The following is a 20,475-nucleotide window of genomic DNA, read 5'->3' as shown; positions in this document are numbered from 1 at the left end:
GTCTTTGTGTCCCTGAAGACCTACCAGGACCTGAAGAGGTTCTCCATGTTCAACGTGATGGATGCAGCGAGAGTGAACGTTTAGTATCTTGTCTATCCAAGACGTTCATTCCGCAAAACTTTAATGATCGTGAAGAAACGCTCTCTCATCTTGCCTGTACTGCTGTGTATGTACAGCAACATGACAATAAACCTGATTTGATTTGATTTGATAAACGTAACCTGTCAGAAAAAAAACCAAAACATTTTACTCTGAATTGAGACTGCAGTTCTGCTGTGTGGGACTTTTTTGGGAGCCACCGGTGCAGCAGAAGGTTAAAAGAACGAAGCGAGTAATCCTAGAAACAGTTGTTTGACTGTTATTTTATGTACATTGATTTGTTATTTGTAGCTCCCGATCGATTCAGTCCTCCAGTAGAAGGAGTGAGTGCAGCAGGTAGATAATGTGGCCGGTGCTGCAGTCGGAGAGGCTCTGCAGAGCGAACTGAGAGCTGAACTCTGAGCGCCTATCTGGACAAATTGTCACGCCGCCTGTGTGGATGAAGGAAACCTCCACACCCCCTTCGGTGCACACAGGCAGGGAGCAGAGAATCCAATAACTTTTCATTTTGCTGCTGAAAAGGACTCCCTTTTCTGCTCCGTAATCTCGTCTGTGCAATGATCCCTGCCTTTTCTACCCCCTCACACTTCCTTATCCAAAGACATGCACCTAAGAAGAGGATAAGCGGGCTCATCTGCGAGCTATCTGGTCGACCAATGTCACATTAAAACCCCGCTAAGCTCTAATTATACAGTGTGTTAGAAAGCGGCAGATGAAATGCGGCCGTACTGTAATCTAGTGCTGAACTGGAGCCGGATGTAGAAACTGGAAAAAAAAGTGCAAATGTGAGACGTGAAAAAGCTCAAATGTGTTTCCTGTCGTCTGCATTCACATCTGAAATCTCTGAAACTAAACTCTCTGAGAAGCTACCAACCAGTCGTACTGTCCACTTGTTTCAATTCAACCCAAATCTACTCAATCAGAACTCCAAGGGCCTCCGAAGTCGTGACGTAAAGTTGGTTTTTTTCCCACATTTTTGGGAAATTCTGGTAAAATTTGAGCTGGAAACTCGACAGCTGGCAGCTTGGTGCTGTTTGGTTGCACAGGAGGCGATTAGCTGTCCGTCTATTTCAGCTAATTATGAGCCAAATGTCAACATCTGCAGGCTAACCGGTCAGTGGAAACACAGCGGTGAGTAATGCAGGGAATTCAGTTGATTTCAGGTTTAAAAGGCGCGTTGGTTTTACATAATCACAAAAAAATTACCGCATTTAGTAAAGCCAGAAACTCTACTGTTGGGTTTTGAGCTTTCAGACGGTCCTGATGCGCAGTTAAGTCGGGAAACATCGAATCAAAGCTTAGAATAAAAAGTCTGAATTTTCATAACCAGATTCTGAATTTCCGGCTGAACTGCAGGTTGTGTTTACACAGACCAGAGAGGAGACAAAATAAAACGTAAGTAAATATGTAGAGTTGTGGATATTTGGAAAAAAAATATTGTGCAAGTTGCTTATTTTTTTGGGTGTTTTTTAAAATAAGTAATGAAACAAATTCTTATTTTTTTTATGCACAGAAGACATTCCTGAGTTCTCTCTCCTTCTTCGTGGTTGTTCTGTTTCCACAGAGCTGCAGTGAAAAATAAGCAAACGGTGAGTAAAGGTGTCCAGAAAACTGCCTGCTGCAGAGTTCAACGTTTTAACGCGGAGGTCTGCTGGAGCCGAATCACTTTTGGAAACAGTTTAAAGAGAGAAAACGCAGCTTTTGGCACCTTCACATTGCCAAACCTCCGAGTGAGCCGCGCGACCAAACCTGCTCGCCTGAAACTTTGACTCAGCTGCAAGAAAATAAAGGCCACAGAGACGCAAACGTGAGTGTTATGTGACATGAATCTCCCCCCGGAGAGCGTCTCCTTCCCTTTATAGCACAGGACGGCGAGCGTGGGTGTGAAGGGTGAGCGTTGGAGGTCCTGCAGAGGTTAGACAGGGACCACGCAGAGGCGCCACACCGGGCACGTCACGCCTCATCAGCCCTCATCGCAAACACACACACCTGAACGCTCACAGCGGCACACGCAATAACCCGCGGCCTCATTTGCATACATCTTATTGCAGCCTCGTCAGCCCTGCTGTCCGACACCTTCCCGCCTGGCGTCAAGCCGCGATCGCTCATCTGCAGAACCGCCGGACGAGCCGCGACGCATGTAGACACACGGAGAAACAAAGGAGGCGTAAATAAAGCAGAGGTAGGAACAAAACAGCTGCTTTCATAATAACACCGTCTTAATCGTGAAAATGATTCCTTTCCTCTGTGTTTTTTTTATTTTATTTTCTCCCCGTGCAGAGGAAACATGCTCCGCCGAGACCGAGATGCAATCTTGATCCACGATTTTCACAGCTGATGCGGTTTAAAATGTCAATTTGCAGCCGTTATCAAGATAAACACGGAGAGCGTGCGGCGTCGTTAAATGATTTAATTTCATGGTCTTATCAGTGTGGATTTCACGGACAACACCCGATCTATATCTGAGCGCGTCTCGTTAGGGGCCACCTGCTCGCATCAGCCAATTATTGCCGTTTGAATATTCTAAATTGATGTCATTGATTCGATGATTGTCACCGGCGGCTTCGTGCGAGCCGTGAAGATGGACGACCTTGGTTTTGAAGGATGTCGGATCAGAGCGAGATGCAGGAGGTCAGGCCGCCGAGCAGCGAACAGCACGTGTTGGAAAGCGACCGAAGCTCATCGCAGAGTCGAGTTAGAGGCGGAAAAGAAAGATTATCCAAACTTTTAGATCCTCAAAAAAAAAAAAAAAAAAAGAACCCCGAGAGTTCAAGTTCTTCCTCCAAGTTTCTGGCGGAGCTTTGTGATGTGATCATTAGTATTCAGGTGCTGCAGCCGTAATAATGTCAAAGGTCTCCATCTGAACTGCATGACTAATTTAAAAGAGGTGCGACTTCACTAAAAGAGAGTAATGTGTCATAATGGCTTCCAGTCAATTTGCTCAAAAGAGACATTGATCTACATTAGATCTACAGCGCCGGTGGCCCAGAGGACTCGGTCCTGAGCCACTCCGCGCCGATGGAGCGTCTACTTGTGTCATAATTGACTCTGGACTCTATTAAAAGGCATCCGACCCCGGCGGTGAGCAGACTGAGCCTTCACCCAGCCTCAGAGGGGAAACAGAAGAGAAGAATCAAAACCGCGGTCGTCCTCGAGGGGAGAATCGGAGCTGTGACGGGCTGCAGCTCGCCGTCGTGTTGCTTCTCTTGTCAGGGGTGAGATTCTCACTTTTGGAAAGAAGCCAGAGGAGCTTCCCGCCACATTAAGAGCACATGCGCCGCACTGTGGGCTCGCACCTCGGCTTCCCCCTCCAACTCTGCGGATCTGTCACCATCACCTCGTCAAAGATGGAGCCGGAGGGACGAGGTGATGAGACAAGGAGGGTAATGGAGAGATTGATGAGGACGGAGAACAGAGGGCTGGAAACAGATGGGAGGGAGAGAGACGTCAGTCAGGAATCACGGGAGGAAGGAAAACAGGGGAATGAAGGGAGAGTTTTTCTGCTTCTTGTCTTTTTCCTGCATGTCGAGGAGCTGGTAGCTTTAAACACCATCCACAGTAAGATGGCCTCATTGTGGATGTAGATTTATCTCCAGCCTAAACAGGCCTTACAGGATAACACATAAGAACCATCACCCCATCACCTGTAGGAGGTTAAAGCAGCTTATAGGGAATGTTTTCTAATCAGGGCTGTCGCAGTACCATCTTAGATGTCAAAATTATTTGTTTTGTCATTTTTAAATCGGCAGCATTATCCATCCATAAGCGATTAATTGAACACATATTATTGCAGGAACACTGTCATAGTCGATTGAACAGGTGGGTGAGGTCTGTCCAGACTCCACCAAGTGTCACAGAGTCTCTGTCACGGTGGCTGCTGCGAGCTAAGCATCCATAATTTGTACAACCGTAAGCTGATTCACTGGATGTGGACTTTAGCCATAAGTCTGCTGTTTCTGCTGCGTTTTTTCAATTTACATTTTCCTCCTGTTCCATTACCTTTTAAATCCTCTCCTCTACCAGAAATAACAAATCTCAAAGCAGCAATTGAGCCGCACTGCTTGATTTTTTCTTTGAATACGCCACCAAAACAATAACTAATTGGAGGGACACCATCGCTGCATCTTGGGCTGAGCACCGATTGGGTTCAAGGCATACAAAGACGCAAAAGCATTTTCTCCCCTTTACAGCCGGTTGATAAGGAGGTGCAGTCAGACCATTGTGCAGCACTGATACAGTCAGTGGAGATCAGTCGGACCGTGCAACTACAACCAAAACAAAAAGCAGCTACTTGGCATGAAATCATTCATAACCACCAGAGCTGAGGCAAAAGGTAAGCCACAGGTTTACCAAGATTAGCGCTTTATGAAGAAGAATATACCTGCTCTTTATACTGTCTAACATGACGGGGAGACAAGACCTCTGATTGGTGACTGAAAGAGTCTGAAACCAGAGCTGAGAGGAGGCGCCGATGTCGAGTTTCATCTCAGAGGAAGTTTATTAAACTTGTACTGGATGACATGAAAAAAAAATACTGCCTACCACAGCTTTACGTCACTTTTCTTCTGTTTTTGACCTAAATGTGGTGAAAACTGACAGATATCTTTGATTCTCTTTGCTTAGTGTCGTCTTTTTTATAAATAATGATTCCAAAGCAAAGCTTTCTCTGCAAGAGACAGGAGGAGGAAACCTGCTGTGCTGGAAACAATGGGAGTGAAAGTGGAGCTGTGAACCAGAAAACCAAGATAGTTTGAGCAAAATGCGGCTTAAAAAGTTTGATATTAGAGTTGGTTTGTAGAGCTGAGAGGAGCGAGCAACTCTGTGAAAATATATAAATTGCCTCGATTGATTGGTTTGACTAATTCATGCAACCTTGATGAAGTTTAGTTGTAACTTTTAGTACATACTCATCAGAAAAAGTGCAGCTAAAATACTCCGGTAAGCAAAGACTGAGATATTTTCGATATTAGTCGCAGTTGGACGTATAGCATTAAAATTTATACATCTCTCCGCTGGTATTCTGAACACCGTCCAGCCTCATTACGGCCGACCACATCACAGCGGAGCAGCCAAAACCTCTGACCTCAGATCAGGTTGGTGCAGCCAGACGGCAACATTTATCTTCATTTTGTTCACTTGTTCGGCTCCGGAGGTGTCTTTTCACCCACGTGGAGATCTTTGGGAGTTATTCGGCGGCGTGTTAAAGGGCGACGCTGTTTACCGCGAGCTGAATCCCCTGCTCGAGCATCAGCGGGGACCCACGAGAAGAGCAAGAGGAAGGTAAAACGCTTTTCTTTCGCTGATGGAACAGGCGACACACCTAATCAGCACGGCCGACAGAGAGGGAATAAAAGGAGAGAAAACAATGAGTCACCACGCCGGGTCTAAATGAAATCCATCTCATCTCTCTCTAACTTAAAGGTGCGGCGGAGGTGTGAAGATAAACAAATGTTTACGTGCGATATGTTGCACCTTTTTTGATCCCCTCATGACTTCACGCCCCTCCGATCTAATTGTCCCGAGCGTTCAAACACAGCTGCATCCGGTGCAGGTTTCCAGTGAAGGCAAATCTTTGTTTCAGGGGTTCTAGCGTGACGTCGGAGGCCAGCCGGGGTGAACGACCTGACGCTGCATCAAAACCTGCAGTAATGGAGACAGCGTCCTGGTCGGAGGAAGCACTCTGAAATGGAAGCGGTGGCTTTTTGGATGCCATTAATTTGCAGTGACAGTTCGGCTTTCATCGGCCACAGTGCTGCATAAGAGAGGTCGACCTTAATATGGCGCTCAGCTCGGGGAAGAAAAAAAAGCAGGGGAGGGAACTGTCTCGCTTTACATACATTTGGTTAAGCAGCAGCTGGCAGTCAGCCGTAATTATACACCTAAGCCTGTGCATTATTTATGCCACCTTTTAAAATCCATTAAAAGTCATTTGGTCTCCTCTAAAACCTGTCATTATCGATTGACTTTACTGTAATTGCTGCTTTAAGCCCTCAAAGATTTTCTGCCGGGTGATTAAGGATGTCGGCTGCAGGAGTGTGCAGCGAACACACACTAATCAAAGCACTGTAAAACTCGCAAACCCCGGAGCAGTATTTCACCTGGTGGTCAGCCTGGAGGTTTTACATCCCTGAACCCTCCGTCGCGCCGCCGTGCTCCTTCTCAGCTCATGATTTGTGCACTAATAGGATCGCGGTTACTTCTCTGAAGCAGCCACTAAATCTGAATAAATCACTCGCGCTGCAAAAAAAAAAAAGAACGCACCGAAATCTTCCAGCCTCATAAGGACACGCTGATCCTCAGAGCATCTACTCTGTTACACAAAAACACAATTATTCTCTCTATTACAGACCTCCAGTGTGAGCTGGTGATCAATACCGACATCATTAGCATGCCTCTGCCAGAGAGGCGGCCTCTGCGTCCAGCGTTTAACGCCACGAGCCGCTGGAAATGTTTCTGGGAGGCTTATTAATTAATACAAAAGCAGGTCCAGCAGAGTGTCGAGGCCGCCATGCAGCTCACTGAGCTACGGCTAAGTGGACTCTCAATGGCTTCAGTGTGGTTTTTAACTGCGAAACAATTGAGCCTGAACTAAATGCACTGATGTCTGATGGTGATGGTGGGTTCAGTCTGTGCGAGCTCGGGCAGAAACACAGGAGCTGTGTTGCTGCACTGTCTCAGTTTTTGTTATTTGGGATTTAAAACTGAGCTCTGTGAAATATTTTGGGCAGAATTTTGTGTTTTTAGACCAATTTTCATCCTCAAAAACACTGAAAAGCCATTTTAGGTGTTCGATATCTCAAGAAATACAACTCCCACAGCCATGAAATTGGGCGAGGACACAGACAAAATGATTTCCAGCAGATCTAAATGATCGAATGACTCCAGCAGAGACCAAGTTTTTAATCATTGTCTCTGAAAATTAGAAGAAAAATAACAGTGCAGGTATTAGGGCCCCATTGTGTTGCTGTAAGTGTGCAGCGTTGATAATCTGTTAAACTTGACTTCTTGTTGCAGCACTTGACACGATGTGCTTGAATAAAACGAGATTTACTGTGACATGTGTTGAATTATCACCGGTCTCTCTGTTCGACGTTCACTTAAAGCATCATATCTTGTTTAATTTCTATACATTGACTACATGGAAGCAGCTTGTAACAACATATAGACTCCTATGGACCCCAGTTTGTTTCCTACCAATGACTTAACATCTCCATTTTGTCAAAATATCTAAAAACTCCAACCTTGTCTTGCTATATTTGCCACACATCACATCCTACTGATTATAGAGGCATCACAATTTGGTGGAATGTCGACCATTTTTAGAAGGAAATATGGATCCATCCATATATATATATATACACCTACAGGAACTTTCCAGGGCCACAATTCCAACTTAGATAAAACAAAATCTGGCAATTTCTTTCCTTTTTCAAGCACCAATAATTAAAGTTTTGCCCCCTCCTTGAGCCGTTCAATCATCCAGATCAGCTGGAGACAATCCTGTCTGAATTCTCACCTGATTTCACGGCTGCGGGAGTTTTTATTTCTGGAGATATCGAAGACCTAAAATGGCTTCACAGGTAAGAAGTGCTTTATCGAGGGAGAAAATAGAAAAATTCTCAGGCTTGAAAACATGAAATTCTCAATATTCTGCCCAAAAAAAAAAAAAGAAAATCAGTGGAGCAGCACATCTATCTGAACCTGACCCGGTAACAGATGTGGAAGAATAACAGCACCGAGTCTGTGCATGTCGGGACGAGCTGAACAATGATTGATGTTGGTGCTGGTGGCTGAAAATGCTAAACTCAAAGGTAGGTGGAGGATATTTTCTTTACTTTTCAGCTCTTTGTTGTCTGGATGTTCCATCATTTAATGAGATAATACTTCCAGATTTTTATATCAAGAAAAAGATGTGAGGTGGTTTGAAATTGTTGTGATTTTTCAAGGTTCAAGGCTTCGTAAAACAGATCGTTTGGAATCCTGAGAAACCCGAACCACGATGGCACGATACGTCGAAGTTAAAGGAAATTGTGCCCAGTGCCTAACGGAAACAAATCACATCCTTTTATTCGCTGAACTTGCAGAGTCGGAAAGCCGGACAAGCATCCAGAACCGATGGAAAGGTCAAGTCGTGCCGTTTGATTCGATACGTGCTGCACCTCGCTGCAATAAATACATTTAGAGGAATTCAACCAAAAAAGAACGGACGTGAGGTGAAAGCGTTGAGTTTTGAGGGTTAAGCAGCGACTCTTCATACGGCAGTGAATCGTCCAGTGAGGTGCAGCCAGACTTTGACCAGTTTTGTTTCTTGCTGGAGTGAAGGACCTGCTGATACAAGAACGCCACTCTGGTCGCTCAGCTGGTTATTCATCCAAACAAATCCGGAAAAATAATGACTAAAACCTTGGCTCCGGCTCTACATACGGTGACATACTGGAACGTTTTATCTCTTCAGATCTCTAAAACTTCATCAAATGAAGCAATCTGGCTCACAACTCTGACACATGAGTGACGAGAAGCAGCAAGCAGACAAACAGTGATGAATCTAAGCTTTTATTGTGAAACTTCCTGCTGGAGGAACTCTACTCTCTTCTTTAAACTTTTCATTTGGTGTCCTTCCAAACAGATGGTAATTATCGTCTTCACTGTGGATTTTCTTTCTCGTTACATCCTTATTATGCATTTTGCTGTTGAAAGCTGTTGAGTTCAACAGGAAACGTGTTCATTCGTCCTCTCTGCTCCGTTCTCACCATCACTTAGTCCCCAACACGTAACGTTTCTACACAACTAAACTGCATTCTGATTAAGTTTGGTTGTCAGAAATCCATTTCTAATTATTATCACCAATCATATAAAGGATGGGGCAGGACTCGTCACCATGGTAACCCAGAAAATGGAGGACACACTTGAAGCATGTAGAGCAAGAAAGGGTCGTATTTGAACCTTGATAGGTTTTTTTTTTTGTCCTGGTCAAGTTATTAAGTAACTCAACCGACCTTCTAAAATGTAGAAGTTTCCAACAAAGTGGGATGTTTTTGGAAACCGAACAGAAGAAAGTAAACAAGAGAAAATGTAATTCTGAGTCTGTCGCCTGCTACAGCAGCAGTCTCCAACCTTTCTTGCACCACGGACTGATTTTAAGCAAGAAAATGTTCTATGGCCCACTCACCGCACACGTAACAAAAAATAATTGTTTTTTCTATTAAAAAGTTTCATTAATGAATAAAATTACTTGCTAAATACGTGTTTGCTTGTTCTTCTGTCTCAGTATCGAGTCTCTCCCACTTTCCAAAGAAGCTGTTTGTTTTCTTTTATTAATTTCGGCAACTGTTCGACTGACGGCTTCGTTTAATGGATAAAATCTGACAGTGAAGTGCGAGAAACAAGCGCAGACGGATGTGATGGCAAGACGAGCTGGTCATTTTTCAGAATAAAACACCCTGCAGACTACGCTGGGGGAAAAAAATAAACCCCCCCAAAAAGTTTTTTTTTCTTTCTGTGCAGCCCGGTACCAAATGACTCACGGTCCGGTACCGGTCTGCGGCCCAGTGGTTGGGGACCGCTGTACTACAGGACACAAACTCTGGTCTTCAGGATCAGAGTCTGGGTTCTGGTTTATACCTACATCCTCACTCCTACTTCACCAAATTTGGTTTATTTCAAAACAAAACTGTATTGCCTTTAAAAGATTACTGAGAATACAGCGAAGCTTGCGTTCCCATCTTTAATCAAGGGCGTTGTCTTCCAGTCTGACTATTTCTTCAGGATTTTTTTTTCTCCTCTAAACCCTTCCTCAGCTACAGTCTCCTCTGCTCCTGCTCAAACCTCTACCTCCACATGGAAAGCGGAATTTTGCGAACGCTGTCAAAATTACTTCACACTCGATCTGACAATCGTCTGGCGACGTATCTGCCTGTAACCTCAGACCACCTTGCTGCCCATTCGTCCCTCCTCCGCCACCTCCTCCCCATCTTTACGTCATCTGGGTTGTTCGAGGCATCTCAGCCGGCCTCCTTCGGCCATCTGCTAACGTTGCTCCACCACCACCAGAGTCTGAACTCCACAGGATCTCATCTCCACCTTCATCCAGGACTCTACGTTGGCGCTTCTCGCCCGACTCTCAAAATGTTTTCATTCTGCGCTGAGCTCTTCTAATTTCACGTGATCTCTCCACATTCGAATAAAAGCCAGAAACCCTCCGGCTCTACAGGCGCCTCCACCTCAGAGTCGCTCCGGTCTCGCCGCGCTCATATCAGCGGAAAACTTTCAGCATCATCCTTCACCCTCAATTTCCCTTCATAGCCCTGCTTCAAACTGCACCGAATCAAAACCGCGCTTTGTTTCAGGCAGTAAACACATCAGATGAAGTGTAATTGGGCACAGGTTCAGAGATGACAGCATATGTAGCAGCCACCTGAACAGAGGCCAGACCGGGCCTGGGCTGGGCCCGGTCCAGTGGGGGGTCTATTCACCAGACTCCCATGGCACCGGCAGATGGCTCAGAGGCTGACCAAGTATGGCGATTCAATCTGCTGCTATTATCCAAGGTGGGCCAACTTCCTCCCGCCAGCAGGTCGTCTCTTTCATCATGTGCTCGCTCTCTAAAACTAATGTCTCCTGTGTGCGTCGGCTGTTGTGATGTTGCACCGCGGCTGGACGGATCCGAGAGCTCGTGAGTCACAGTTTCGGGAATAACATCTTGATTGCAAATGAGAACGAAGCGCAGAAAGTAAATCTTGAAGTGCGACGGAGAGCAGCCGGGAGCCTAGCAACAAGAGGAGGAGATGGGCTTCCTAATTCCTGCCAAAGAGTTGAAAATGTTGCACGGAAATAGAAGTGTGATTAAATCAGACACTCGTTCCTGCAGCGGGGCGGCTTGTGTTTGTGGGTGGAAAGGTGGTGATTAAACGGGCAGAAATAACAGAGAAATCTTTCAATTACTTTGCGCGGGGCCAAATATTCGGCATCCTGGCAGTGCCGGCACAGAAATATCGATCGATATTCGGGCAAACAAATAACAGCAAACGCTCTCCGGTCGGGATTAGCTTTCAGGTTCGCCACTCAAAACGGGCACGAATCAAGCGGACATCTTCGGCAGCAGCTCGTAATGAGGGTTTAATCTTCCGTGTCGCAGTTTCTATTAGAAGCCAGACAAATGGTGGCAGGTGAGGAAAAAGAAAGGTCAGCTGGCTCATTGATTGTCAGATTTTTCTACCCAAGTTGCCCGCGAGTCGGCTCGCAGGATTTTTACGATCTTTCGCCACATGTCATGAAGCCGCTCCGACAGCTGCTGATCGCTCAGAGTGAAGGTCACGAAGCTCCACACGGCAGAAACACAAAACACACCTCGGCTGGTCCGTCCTCCTCCGTTGTCTCGCCCAGTTCAAGGTCTCCTCCTCGGGGGTTGAAGCGCTTACCTTTTTTTTGTTTTCCTCTGCTGTTTCTTTCCCAGCTCGTCGGCCAGCCTTTCAGTCGTCTCCCCAAACTCCAACATGTTCAGCTCTGTTGTTTCTCTGCCTGCAGGAGGACATTAAAAAAAGAAAACGTAGACAAAGTGAAGGGGCAGTGCTTTCTGTCTGTTTTCCACTTGTGTTTGCAAACTATTCTTGCACAAATCGATATTTCTGAATATGTTTCTTTAAGCTAATAGCAGTTTTAGACTCTTTTATGGCACATTTCTGATGAATATGGCAACGCAAGTTAATAAAAATACTGAATACATAATTGAATCTGCGTTTGCCTTTAAGGCTGTGAGATGCTTCAAGCCTGGGTCCTCCCTTGTGGATGCAGAGCTGTTATATTACTTTCTAATGTGTTTCATTCATGTCTAGTAAACCGGTGTCTATGTATTCACATTAATTGTATGTAAAATGCGTCACTTTTTGAGAGACGAGACGTTGTGCTGTCCACTTCTTGTTTGTATAAAGTTGAGGTCTCGGCTATAAACTTGGAGCTTCTAACGGGGGTCCGAATCTCAAAGAACTTTAGCAAAACTTTTAAACTGACTGTTGTTAGTCTAAGTGAAGGTAGATTCAGCAGCTGCGTCGTTTATTTCCCTTCTCAGATGATTTCAGAGGCATATTTCGCTGAATAATAAACGAAAAAGCTTCAGAACGAGCCGCCGTGTTTCCTTCGGTTTTAAATCCAGGAGCAGAGAGTCTCCAGGTGAAGCTTCGTCCAAACGGTTGCAGCCATGTGAGGAGGCTGAATCCTGTTGATGAGCACCAATGTTGTAGAGCACCCCTGTAGACACGTACCGTGAGGTGAACACGTGCGAAATCTTGGGCTGTTCGCAGATGTTTCAAGAAGTGTCCACGTGGAATCTCACAGATTTGGGCAGATGAAAAAATTTACGCCGGACTAAACCTCAACAAAGCCCTTATAGGTGAGTGCAGCCATCTTGGTAAAACACCTCAGGCAGTTATTTCAAGATAACAAGACCAAGGGCCTCATTTATCATCTGGGAGCAGATATGTGCGTAGAGCGTGCGTATGAACATTCCTATGCACAGTATGGAATTTATCAAGTTGTACTTATACTTAGGAATGTGCGTAAATATACGCACACCTCTGACCATGTGTATGCAGATAATCTAGCGGTAGAACAGTTAAAATACTACAAATAGAAAGCTTTCAGGGATTTTGACCACCGACACATTCCAGCCTGAGGTTGGAGACATATGGGGCGTTTCCCAGCCACCAAGCCGGTAGAGTTGGATGCCATAACTCCCCTGGCCCCAGCCTACATCCAGCTCCCTTACAGCCGTCACCAACGAGCCCAAATCAAACGGGGATGTCACGCCGTCGCTGGATTCCCAAACATAAGTGGAACCATAGACTAAACCTACATCACAATCAAAGCAGCATCACGAAACAAGTTCAATTTTGTAAACAGAATCAACGTACTGATAATTTACGATGCACATTTGTCACTATCAAACGTTGCTGTCCGGTGTCTTAGAGGAACATAGGACTCATTCATTGAGCAGAGCAGCTCTGTGGGTCTCCAAGCAGGAGCGGCTGAAGACGGCTGGTTTATTGGTGAGTGTTACAGAGAGTGGAGATGTTCTAGCTGGACTCAGTTTGGTTATGAAAGCATCTCATCTGTAGTGATCAGGGTTATCCACTGGGTGAACATTCGGTATTAATTCGTCCTCCATTTGCAGTCATTTCTCTTTTAAGGGCTGTGATGCGTTTTTTTGGCACTGAGCTTAACGTCAAACCACTTTTTTAAAACTTTTGCCGGCGATCTCTCCTCTGACCAACAGAAATAACTGTGGTGGTTGTCTTGTTTTCTTTCACTGCTCATCCCAACATTTCACGCACCAAACAATATTTTCTGGTCTGCTTCAACTTCGCTGACAAGTACCTTGATTATTTCAGTTTCATAAAAGTTCCTCTTTTTTGCCCTTTTTGCCACGATGATGACGACAGGTGAGGGAACAATAAATCTTCACTTGTTTTATAAAGAGGCGTGTTGTTGCTGTATATGGTGATTCGGAGGTGTTCCTGAAGGCAACGTGCACAAGCACGGAGGTTGAGAACAAGTGGGATTTATCAACACTGATGTGCTACGACCCCCGGACGCTAAATTTCATGCGTACGACAGAATTTAGAACCTTTTCTAAGTACTGATGACAAATGAGGCCCCAATCAGGAGAGCCTTAACTGTGATTTCAACAGTCACTGGTGCGTTAAAATGGCATGTATAGAATTCACCAGTCAAAGCTGATAAACACCTCAAAGTAAATAAATAAGGTTTATACAGATTATAAACGTTCCTTCATTCTTCTGTCACAAATCAGACGACCGCAGACTGAATTGTCTTTTTTAGGATTCTTTAAGTGGTAAGTCACGGAAATGGAACGGACGGGCAAAGTATCGTGATTAGCATAAGTAGCTCGAGCCGCTGGCCATCGCAGGAGCGGCGGAGATTAGCATTTGGCGAGCTAAAGCCTCAAACGTGTGAATTAACATGTGGACACGCGTGCACGTCTCTGCATACTTCAGTTGACAGAACACGTTGGACCCAGTTGTGGTAGAAATGTGTTGTTTTTGGCTGACAACATGAAAAAGCAAAAAAAAGAAAAAGAAAAAGACATATGGTGTGTGCAGATACAGCACAAAACAAGGTCCAGGTTTGCTTGGTGGATCATAAATGTCTGCACAGTTAACATGCATGAACGTGCGATTTAAAGGTAACATCCATATTTGTTTTTTTTGCCCGGGGAAACTGAACGTCACAGGAGCAGCAGCATCTCAGACCAACAGCTTTACTTTCATTTCCAGCCGGAAAGGTTGTAAACATGAGAAACAACAACGGTTAACTCACTTGTAAAATCTGTTTATAAGCGTGAAGCATGGCGACAGTTTCAACGGGAGGGACTCACATGCATCAGTGTCAGAAAAGCTTTAGTATTATTACACAGCAGGTAGTTGTTTGCAGCGATATTAATGCTATTTTTGTGTTAAAAATCTCACATATTGCACCTTTAAATTAAACTTTTATTCGAGGTTTATGGCAGGAGCAGGTGTTTTTTTTGGGTCCCGTTAGCCGTTATGATGACATCACCAGTCTGGCGCCGGTTCTTTCTGCAACCGAAGGGAAGCATCTGGTTTGATTTTTTTTTTCAGGCAATTTGAATTTCGTTTTTATCTGTATTTTGGTCTCGTAGCAGCGACCGTTGCCCCTTCACTGTGTTATTCTGAGTCCTTTACATTATACAACACGTCGTTAAAGGGACATTTCGCCCCTAACGATGTGGACGTCCACTTAATGCTGCCGTGTCCTACAGTCCATTAAAATCATAACCCCACTGGTGCCGTTTGTGCAGAAAGAGGCCAGCAGGTTCCTTTATGCACTGTGGAGATCAGTCCTGCTTTAGTCCAGCTGGTTCTAGCGGACTCTGGACTGGGCTCAGCATCACATCAGCCTGCTGGCACTAACTTCTCTGCTTGTCTGCCGAATGTTTCCGGCCATAAAAACTGGATATTACAGACGGACCCAGTAATTAGTGACCCTGTTCTGTCACAGTTTGCTCTATTTCACAAACGCGAGTCGTGTCCAGTTATTTAACCGGTTAGTGTGGATCCTTTGCATTGTTGCACCAGGTGAACCGTCACCCTGAGGGAGGACAGCTTCTCCCTATAGAGAGACGATGGTATAGCACTGTCATTATTTCCAGCATTCCCTCCATTTAGGTTTGATCTGAAGGAGCAGCCAGACAGAGTGTCGAGTCGCAGCTCTTTAGCGACTCTGCAGCCACTAAAGCATGTCTGAGACCAGTCTGGGTGAGTCGGCTTCACTCGTCACATACGGAGACTTTGTCAGGAGCCTCTGCCGTCACATTTAAAGCTCTGGGTCGCCTTTAGTGTAAGTTTTCAATGTGCAATAAACAAGATATTACGTGTGGTGTCCCACAAGGGTCAAGGCTGGGACCACAATTGTTTATATGAGATAATAACAACTGAATTTTCAAAATGAATCAATACAACAACACCAAGTAAAATAATAAAATGTCACATCCAAGTAAGGGAAACAACAATTGGAATAAAAGAAAAAAACGAGGGTAAAACCACGAACATAAAGCTAAAATATAATAATGATAGTAGTCGTAATAGTAAACAAGTAAAATAAACAGAGTAAAAAAGTCTATTAAATAATAATAATATCATCAATAATGCTAGAAATGAAATTAGAAATAGCTGATGTAATATAAATGATTGGTGTAAATTAACTTTGTGGTTTTTGATGATAGGAATATATTTTTTTTTGTTCAGATGTCATTTTAGAGACGCTCATGACTGCGAAGGACAAACACAAATATAATACTATTTTATATCCAGTAAAAATATTACCCAAACAGCTATTAGGAGAAAAATTTGTCTTTGAAATGAGTTAAAATATGGGACAAAATTGAATAAATCCGTCCATAATTCTAAACACGAATTAAAAAATGGTAATAAATTGTTCAGAATCACCCCAAATTTGACCAAAATTCCTTTAAACTTGTCCAAAATGGTTCTAAAAGTATTCAAAACATCTTAAAACTTCTCCAAAATCACGTAAACCTGTCCAAATCTGGTTAAAAATTCTCAGAAATGACTCGAAACTTGTGGAGTCCACAGACAAAGAGAGGATGAAAATAAAGGGTGGAAGCAGAACGACAGCAGGACGTCCTGAAAGACATCATCGTCTCTCTGGAAACTGGAAAAACCCTTTAAACAAATGCCTTAAAACATTTATATGTAACTTAAACAGGGAGTTCATGCTAACTGCTGCTGATCACAAGCTGCTTTCTGTGACTCCTCAATTCTCTGAATCTCTAAAACGGAGGCGACGTTCGCATGAAAAGCTACATAAATGAGAAACCCAGCAGGTGGAAGCGCACCAGAACTCTCTTTTAGGTTCATTAGATGGTTTTCATGGTCATATCTGGTCTTCAGGTGTTTTTTTTTCTGGGAATCAAGGCAGCAGATAATACAACTCTGTGTTTCCCCGTAAGCCAAACATGCACTGCTGCTTCACTAATGACCTCATCTGAGCCTTCTGCCACCCAACCCAAGGCCAGAAGATGATCTGACACCAGAAAACAAACAGGTGATTCTCCGTGTGCATGTAGCTGCTGCCTCTTCGTGCACACGGAGACGCGGTTCGAAGCCGACGGCAGGTGATTTGAAGGCACCTGAGCTGCAGCAGTGTTCAAACAGAAACACGAGCGGCTGAAGACTCCAACACGTGATCCGGCGGTGGTCGTTTGCTTTAGCCTCGAGTTTCAGCACACAGTTTCCTGGCTCGTCCTCCTCTCTGGCATCGACGGCGCGGTCTGACAAAACAAAATGCCGGTGAGTCGGGCTGCGGCTTAGCGAAGTGGTTTTGTGTTGGGCAGCGGGAGGACCGGAGCTGCCATTTGGTCTCAGCCCAGCGGCTCTGTGCTCATCGCCATGGCAGCCAGCGTTGTTGTGGCGCCGTTGCACCCAATCTCCCCCTTTTTCAGTTTAACCTGTTCTGCTCCTTAAAGTCAAACACGACAAAGACAAACCACGATAGAACGTCTTGAAGCACATCGAGGCGCCCGAATCCACCGCGCAAATATTCAAAAGTGTGCACAAACTCCACTTGTGCGCTGTAATTACTCTGCATCGGCACGAGCGAACACTCAAAGGGAAGCCAGAGGAAAGCAAACAGAACCAGAATAACGTGTTGATAAAAAACGACTTTGATGAACACATTTCTCAACAAACCGGTCCCGGGAAGTTCATTAAATCAGTCGCACAACCTGTTCGTCTCACGTTACCGCACAACAAATTGGTTTTCCGAGTTTGTTTTTTTCCCCCAATTATTGTGGAAATTAGTGTCACGCTAGCATCTCCCGCTACACAATACAACAACGCAGCCGAGGAGGAGAGAAAAAAGGACTTTAATTCTGTCTCCGGCCGTTAATTTCAGAATCCGAGTTGCGTTTGTGACAGTCGCTGTGATTTGATCATTTCTATGCAGACGGACATGAGAGAGATTTCTGTTTGACTCTGTGAAACCAATACGAGCAAAGCAAATGAATAAATGAACCGTTATTGTCATTTTAGGAACAAGTGCGACGAAAATCTGTTCTCTGCTGATTTCTGGAAACTGGAATTAACGTTCAGGAGCTGAATGCTTTTACACAGAGATAAACGGGATTATTTAAAATAACTGCACAGACACAGAGCAACAGAATAAATAAAGTAAAATGATTAAATAGATCGATAGATAGGAAATATTTTAAAGAAACTAAAATGTACCGAGGACTTGAAGAAAGTGAAGAAATAAATATATTAGTTCGACGTAATGTGTAAAATATACATTATTGAAAAGAGAAAATGTGCAAAAACATGGAGGTAAAATGTATTTAGTGTCCAAAATACCTAGAATCTTAATATAACATATAATATAAACAATATTTGTATGTTTCTGCCTTTATTTTGTCTCGTTTTCTTACAATTTATTTGTTGTTTTAACCTCTATTAATAGTTTTTATAGACTTTTGTGTTGTATCTTGCGGAAGTCTGCTGCAGTTTTTGCTTCATACAAAAATATTGTGTAAATATATTCACACAAGTAAGAAACTAAAATGTATTGAAGACTTTGCGATATGTGCAAAATATACAGTACAGAACACGTGCAATGTGCAAAGATGTAGAAAATCATTAAAAATACAGTGTCCAAAATGACTTGCATGTATCCAAGTGTGCAAAAAAATCCATAAAAACATCAGAAAAAAGTGAATTTAAAAACATTTCCGGCACAAAAACTATTCACAGACGTCAGAAACTAAAATGCACTGAAGAGAGACGCAATTAAAATAGTTATAATCGTGTAAAATATATAGAAATAAATGTACAGTATCCAAAATGACCTCTGAAATCTCAGTATAAATTATTATTTTGTGTCTCATTGTCTACTTATCAAAATAAACTTTTATATTGTATTTTGCAGAAGTCTGCTTGTTAGAATACTACAATAAAAAGATATTATTAAAAAAAGAAAGAAAAATAAACACACCAGTCTACAAACATGTGGACCAGGTATCATTTAGCAGCTTTATTAATTAATTGCCAGTGTTGCAAACCTAAAGGTTTTTTCTTTTTGCGTCCTGGAGGCCTAATCAGAGCGCCGACCGCCTCCATGCAGCTTGTTTAACTAAACCGCTGCCAACAGAGCCGCGGGTCCACATTTAATTAAGCTCGTCGATGAATTATCAAAGAATTCAGCTCAGGATGCTCCATCCTGCGGGCGAACGCTTTGCATTCGACGCGCCTCCGAAGCTACGCGGCGCTAAGCTGCAGATACTTGTGGAGACGTTGGGCTCACCTGTGAAGCGAACCGGCAGAAAAGAACGCAAATAACTTCCTCAAGTCCGCGTGATATCTGGATTAGAAGTTGGAAAACATAAAGGGGGGCATTTTTAGGAACCCGAATGTGGGTTGCAAAACAATTCTTTATGGTGGAGCTCTTAATTGGATGGAGGTGCTGCTGCTGCTGCTGCTGCTGGTTGGGGCCTAATTATTCATTTAAGTGAACTGGCCCGAACTCGCAGCGAGTCTGCGAGGGAGAAATGATTTATGGGAGCCCTGAAAAGCCCTCTGTGGGACGGGCGACGGAGGCAGGGCTGCAGAAGGAACAGAAAAAGAAAAAGAGAGAATCAGGCACCGTGGGGCTGATGGGAAACACTGCAGCCTCAACATCAGCACCACAGGACGGGAGCCACCCGGGTCCGCCGAGCCTCGAGGAGCATTTCTGTGCCACTGGTCAGCATAACAAAAGAAGGAAAAAAAGACAAAGTGAAAGAGTAGCAGACGGAAAGTGAGACGGGGGAGGGCTGAGGACAGACAGAACAAGACAGAAGTGGAAAACAGAGCCGACTACAGGAGAGATAAAGGTCAAAAAGATCGAAAACGAGGAGAAAACTTTGAAAAAAAACGAGTCTGTGTTTGTGTGACAGTGTTGCTGTGACTCGGGGGGGAAAGTGGTAAGGAGGAGGGGATGATAAAACAGAAGGGAGACACAGACAGAGATGAAAGTCGCCCAAGACCTTGAGCTTTTTTTTTTTCCTTCGCCGCTCTCTCTGATGGCAACTCCGGCGCTGCTGGAGTCGGTGGATGTCGAAGCCGAGCCGAGAGCGAGCGTTCGTTCTCCTGCTCCGAGTGGGAGGGTTGCAAAGTGAGACGCGCAAATGAGCGAGTGAGTCAACAGCAGCGAGCGGCCCTGTTTCCAAACAAAACCCCGGCGGCGGCGGCTTTACTACCAAACTTTTAGCCCGTCGCCTTCAGAGCCGAGCGCAGGAGCTGCAGGCGGACGATCGGCTGCAGGTCGGAATCTGTTCGCAAAAATTCTCACTAATTCGTCAAAGAATCCACAGAGGAGGACAAACGCTTTGCAGTCATCTCATTTCTGGCTGGTGGGAATGAAGATTTTATCAGCTCGTAAAGGAAGACCCTGAATTCTGGCTGAAATACTGCAAACATGGTCATTTTATTTTTACTTAAGCTGCACTAAAAAGAGCACAGAATAGTTGAATTTTATAGAATGTGGTGCAAGCTGATGTATTTTTGTTGTATTTTCCACGAAAACTTGCAAAGAATGCAGGATTTTAGAGGAAATACTGTGAGTTTAAGAGTAGATTTGTAAAGAAATAGCATAACTTCTGGCCCAGATGCTGCAAAAACTGGCTCCAAATTGCACAACTTTTCATTTTACTTGAATTACGGACTGCAGTTCAAACAATTAGGACAAACTACTGTGGTACATGACAGTTTGACATGACACAATCTAGTGCAGGTTTTTATTTTTGGTGACTTTCCAAACCAGACACGTAGAAAAAAATGTAAAAAAAAATAT

Source organism: Stegastes partitus, unplaced genomic scaffold (genome assembly GCF_000690725.1).
Source record: "Stegastes partitus isolate 25-593 unplaced genomic scaffold, Stegastes_partitus-1.0.2 Scaffold141, whole genome shotgun sequence".
In the NCBI taxonomy this organism is placed as follows: Eukaryota; Metazoa; Chordata; class Actinopteri; family Pomacentridae; genus Stegastes; species Stegastes partitus.
Note: the sequence above shows the minus strand (reverse complement) of the source record.